We start from the raw sequence: 6,020 nt of genomic DNA, 5'->3' as shown, positions 1-6,020 counted from the left end.
ACAAGACAGGAAACAAATCATAAAAAGCTCTGCAGTGATGCAGCCCACGCTCCTGCCCCAGCACAGTAACACGCTGTGTATCACGGGCTGCCATGGGAGGCTGGTCTGGATTTCATCAGCGGCATTTGAGACGCTTCTTGGACTTTTTGCTATTGGAATTAAACCAAAATATCACAAGGCTGTGGTCAGACTTACAGGAGAGAATGAAGGTAATATCATCTGTGAGTTTGAGCAGAAGACTTGAAATCAGTTCAGGGTCCAATCTTATATCTCATTAACTCAAGGCATTGTCTAGGCTCAATCCATCCTCTTTGTGAGTGTGTTGTAGTGGTGCCCAGCTGAGCCACAGCTATTAGGAGCAATGCCTTCAGTCTGGGTAGCAAAGTGGTGCAGAATCATCATCTCTTTCATGTTGCACGCATGCTGAGTTTGAATGTTGCTGACAGATGGACCCCTGAGATGGTGGATGGTGTTGTCTCCTGCACGAAGCTGAGTGTCTGAGGAAGAGGTGAGAATTGGGGACTAGTCTCACTGCATCCCCAGGTAGTGCTGTGCAGGGGAAGGTCTCACCCACATGGGGATCTGCATTTTGTAGAAGATGGATGCTGAGCCACTGAGGTGGCTAGACACACCCAAGAGTACAACATCAGGCAAAGGGTTACATTTCCAAATGCTAAACATAAGACAAATAGAAGGTAAATACATAAAAAAATGATGGGTTTTCCATAAAGCAATTGATGGGTTACTGAACTTTTCTTTTCACATGTTGATTTGGTATGTTATCTACAGAATGGTCTTCATTCTGTAGAGAAGGCCTACAAACCCAGGCTGTCCTGTTTGATTCTCCAGATACTGTACATGGTTGTAGCTTAGTTAGGGACATTCAAATTATCACCCTGAATGCAGTGAAAATCTGAGGTGAAATCAGAAACCCCTTCCTGAGAGTGACCTGACTGGAAGAGGAGAACCCTACAGTGGGCAAACCAATGGCTGACAGAAGAGGTCTTCAAAGTACTGCGATGGGGAAGTTCACCAAAAAGCACAGGATTTGCTGAGCCTCTGGGACTTGTAAAGGTGCTTCCAATGGCCTGTTGCTGGATCTTAATGAAACGACTGAGCCAGTGGCACACAGTCTTCCCAAACACCAAGATCCCGATGGTCGCCACTACAGGGAAGTGAGGTCTGAGTCTCGGAGCTGCTGGGGCTGTGCCCGGGATGTGCTGCCTGCGGGATGCGATGCAGGAGGTGCTGTGGAGGAGGGAAGGAACGCCAGGCCTGCAAATTAGCATCAAAGTGTTGGTGCAAGGTTTATGGGGACGTTTACTAGTGTTGTTTTCATTATTTACACCAGCCTTGATTCTAGGAGTTCTCATTAAAAGCGTAATAAATGTAAAAATATTTTACAGGGTAATAAAAGTTCCAAAGCAAAAATAACTTTATATAGTGCGATTTTTTTTCCTTTTACAAAATACTGTGTGGCATCATATTGAACCTGCTGATTGCTGATGGGACAAGAGAAACCTCTCTGTTCTGGTGCAGTATGAGGGGACAAGCTGAGGCCCAGCACTGTTTCCCTGCCAACCATTCACCAGGCAATGGCAACTCTCACTATTGGTGGCTTGGAGGAGAGTGTGGCAGGCCAAAGGCAACCTTTCTTTATGGAGCAAGCAGAGAAAACCAGATCATTTCCATTTTTAAAAATTTCTTTTTCTGGTTTAAAAAATACATTAAATGTGTCCAGAAAGGCACTGGAAAATATAGGACTAACAAAAGGAAAGTACATTAATGTTTTCAAGTTCCTCTATAAAATATGTTTGCATAAACACACTGTGTGTAGTCAGGACTAGCCTATAGTTTCTGGAAGTATGTTAAACAAGAAGAGTGATATTTGCCAAATCCTCTGTTATGGTTTTGGGATGTGCAGTCCTCTGCAGAAGGACAGAACTGAAACAAGGAAACACTTTGGAATGAACTCAGCTTGGAGGCAATCCAGAAACCTTGTGGAATGAGTGGATATGAAAAAAAAAATTGAATTTAACCATTAAATCATCCAGCAACTTGTCATCTGCGGCATTTATCTTCTAGTCCCAAAGTTAATAATGTTCCAAAGTCATAATGACATCTAAACATCTTTGATCACAGGGCAGATGAATTGGTCCGAAAATGCTGAATTTGGCTGTCTCTCGTGGGTTATCCTAATAAATACTGAGTCAGCTTTGCAAATGGAGTGGTTTTCAAAAGTGTGGAATGAACATAGGTGGGCTTGACCTACATGAAGCTGGAGGTGTTAGTTACAGCAGCCGGTGGAACTTCTGTTTGCTTGAAAGCAAATGTAAGATTCCTGGTTTTGGGCTCCTGCAACCATGAATGTTCTGAATATTTTTTTCCAGGCTGGCTCTAAAAGCTGCCTTCATTATTTGGTGTGAGCAAAGAGTTTGGCTCTTGAAGGTTCTAGACCCGATTTTTAGCACTTTGGCTATCTGAGCTGGTGTGTAAGCCTGTGCTTGGGTAGAGGGAATGGGAATGGAATGGATTACTGCTAGAAGCAGCCTTGGCCTTTTTCCTTGCCCATTGACTTAGCCAACCCGTGTCAAGGATTAGGAGAGCATTAGGTAAGGAGCACAGGGGAGGTGCCATCCTCACAGAGACCATGAATGGCACAATCAGCCCAAAGCCATTTTTAAAATCCATTAAAAAAACTGAGCCAGGCAAGAGGGCTAGAGCATTTCCATCCTGTCTAGCAGGTATGAGCTGAATGCTCAGGAAGACAGCATAATTGCATGACGGTGAATTTGGGCTCTCGAGCTGAATCATCCACTGCTGGATACTGTCTGTGTAAGTGTCTGTGGCCAGAACAGGGAGTTTCTCTGTGAAGCTTCTCAAAGGGGAGGCACAAGCCAGCCAGGAATTGTGCAACATTTTCTTAGCAGGAAATAAATTTAGACCCCAGCTTTGTTTTTTTTATTTCTTCCCCCCTAAAATAGTTGGAAGGAAATGTGGGGCTCCAAATGGGACGATTGCTGTGAGAAAACATGGCTGGTTTTACTGCGCCTGCTGCTGTGCCCCAAGGCCACAATTAGGGCTGGAATCCCATTGTGCCGGGCATTGTCCGAGCACAGAGGAAGAAACAATCCCTGACTTGGAGGCCTGCAGTATTGATTAACCTTTATTTGTTTGTGCAATTACTAGTTTATTATTAAACGCTGTTATTTGTGTTAAAAGGCAAATATTCTCAAGCCATAATGAGTCCAGGGATCAGGAGCATAAGCCCCATATCGCATGCAGATAAGATGGAAATATTTGTCTCGTTTTCATGAACGCCTTAATGAAGTTTCATGTTTTCAGACAACCTTGGGGTTTTAGACTCACATTCCCTGAAAGTCTGTGTGGCCGGGACACAGAAATTGCCACAGCCCCTTTGAACAGGCATCCTAAAGGGATGTGCCCCAAAGCCTGTGTGAGACAGCAGCAATAGGATCCCACGTCCCAAGCTGGTTCTCCTGAAATAGTATCTCTTGTTTCTGAAAAAATTGGATATTATGTGAATATGCCTCTACATACCATTTCCTGGAAGGGTACCTTGATAGCACTCCCAAGACACAAGTAATCTATATGGCCCTATTTTGGCTGCTGGCTGAAATACCGTGTTGACCACACATCGATTTTGGCTTTCCCATTGCATTGCTGTTATCTCTTTTGCTATCTCATAATTTACAGGAAATTCAAAACTGGTTGCAATCACAACTCATAATTTGAAATGCTAATCCTTGGGCTGTCACTCCAGCTGTAACACATACAGCCTGCTCTATTAAACTTTAATGTGCACCCTAATAGCCATGTGAGGCTCGAAATCCAGGGATTAGCTTTGATTCCAGTTTAACTACTGATAGGCGCCTGTAGTATTATAAAGAACTCTTTCTCTTCTGAGGAGCACTGAACATCTTTGCTTTGGTTTGTTTATAAGCTACTGAAAGTCAGTCCAACATAGATTTTCTCAGAAAAGGACTACTATAAACCACATTTAATCTAGCTGAAAAATGGTACGCTCAGAGTGGTCACAACTCAATTTCTCACTCTGTGTATCCCAGTTAGGGAAAGAGGCGACTTTTCTGTCACAGTGGGTCTAGGCTGCGACATTTGGGACCATCTGGATTCTGTGAGTGGGTGGAAGACTGGGTGTGAAGCAGCTGGATTGCGTAAGAAGGGTAAGAACATGGCCCTGCTCGAAGCAGGAGCAACACTTCCACTGAATTCAGCAGGGATGGTATCATCCATGATATATTGAATTAGGGTTAATGGGCTTCGTGCAGTACAAAGAGATGCTGGCAAGGGAGGTAGCTGTGAGTTTTGGCTGTGTCTCACCATCAGTTCTGTCTCCATGTCATGTTGATAGTAAGGCTAAGGTAGCTCTAAGAGCAGAGCTCTGGTGGTCTCCTGTGTCAAAAGTAGGTAGCATTTATAGGAACAAAGTCTCCTTCACAGTTGGCAGTTCTGGATGCTATGATGGAAATAGAATACTTCTATGATTTTTAGCAGCTGTAACAATATCAATTTGGGTGTAAGATTGGGAACTCTTTAGGCAAAAATATTTTGTTTGTGGGAGAAGATTTGGTCACCACCCCAAAGAACGAGGCTGCAACCTGCTCTTCAGCTTGAAGATCTTGTCACCACAGTGCATGCCTGTGGTTACTCCAGAGTGGATTACTGCAAACTGGTCATCCACAAAACTCTTCCCAGAGACCACCAAGGACAACTGTGGCAGCAGAAAGAAATGTATTATTTTGTATGCAGCTTGCAGTAGGAAAGACATCCCTGAACCAGACTGACATCTCTACCAATGCATTCACAGCCCAGTAAGCTGAACAGCCTGACAAGGTGACACTTCCCTTCTCTGCCAAAACTCCTGATTCATACACTTGATTTGCGTGGTTTGGGTAGGAAACACAAGTATTCCTTGCTGTCATAGCTGCATGCTGGGGATACTCTGCATGAGGCAGAGCTTCCTGCTGTGTATCACTCTTTCCTCACAGTTGTTTAGGGAAAGATTTTAGTTTTGCCTTGATTTGGAACAGAACTCATTGCTGAAGCTTGAGATTTTTTATTTTTATTTTTTTAATGAATTCTTGTTGTTCTGGAGGATAGGTCACGCCCCAGCCAGCTACAGATCTTCATTCCCACCTAGGAAATATCACTTAGGATGTGGGTGCCTTCCCCAGAGGGAACACTAAGACAGATGCTGAGTTCAGATGGGATTTTTAGAATGATGCACTAATTTGTTCCAATCCCTGATAGATTTCAAGTATGGCCTTTGGCTGTGAAAAATGCTCACCCCTCTGAGTCTGAGTTTATTGGCTTCCTGAGTGTTTTATGAGGACTCGGTGTTACATTTTCTTGGGATTGTGTTGAATGGGTACCTGGCTTACTGGTGTAGATAGATGGAAATTTTTAATGACTGGTGTGTGTGGTTTATAGCTATTTTTGTGCATATTTTCAATAGCCACAGTAGTTACGCCCATAAACTGAAAAAAAAAAAAACCACTCTCTTTCCCGTCTGCTGGATTTTCTTTCAGCTCATGTATATTCTTGTTTATTCTGCTGTGCTTCCAAGATGGAAGTTTGTACAAACATTTTAAAGTTTTGAGAAACAACAACCAGAGGCAAAAGGAGAAAAAGAAAAACAAGAAGCAGGGCGATCATCTCTCAAGTGGGTCTGTGCATCCTTCGCTTTATTGTCTAGAGCTTCAAGCTGGCATAGATTTTTATAACACTTGGGAGATGCGGAAGCTTCTATTTGCTGCTCTGCAAATGAGTATGACATAGTGTTTCTTTCACATATATTCTTTGGAATCCTTCCCCTGGCTGCATAGCTCCATGCTTCCTGCAGATTATGTACATATGAAGGAAATAATCAGACCAGATGCCACCCAAATACCTGTGGGTGATCAGATAACCCAACCTGCTCTACAGCTTTACAAAACCCTGAGTCAGGTGTTTGCTATCCAGAGATGTTTCCTGAAAAA

Source organism: Meleagris gallopavo, chromosome 15, assembly GCF_000146605.3.
Source record: "Meleagris gallopavo isolate NT-WF06-2002-E0010 breed Aviagen turkey brand Nicholas breeding stock chromosome 15, Turkey_5.1, whole genome shotgun sequence".
Classification (NCBI taxonomy): Eukaryota; Metazoa; Chordata; class Aves; order Galliformes; family Phasianidae; genus Meleagris; species Meleagris gallopavo.
Note: the sequence above shows the minus strand (reverse complement) of the source record.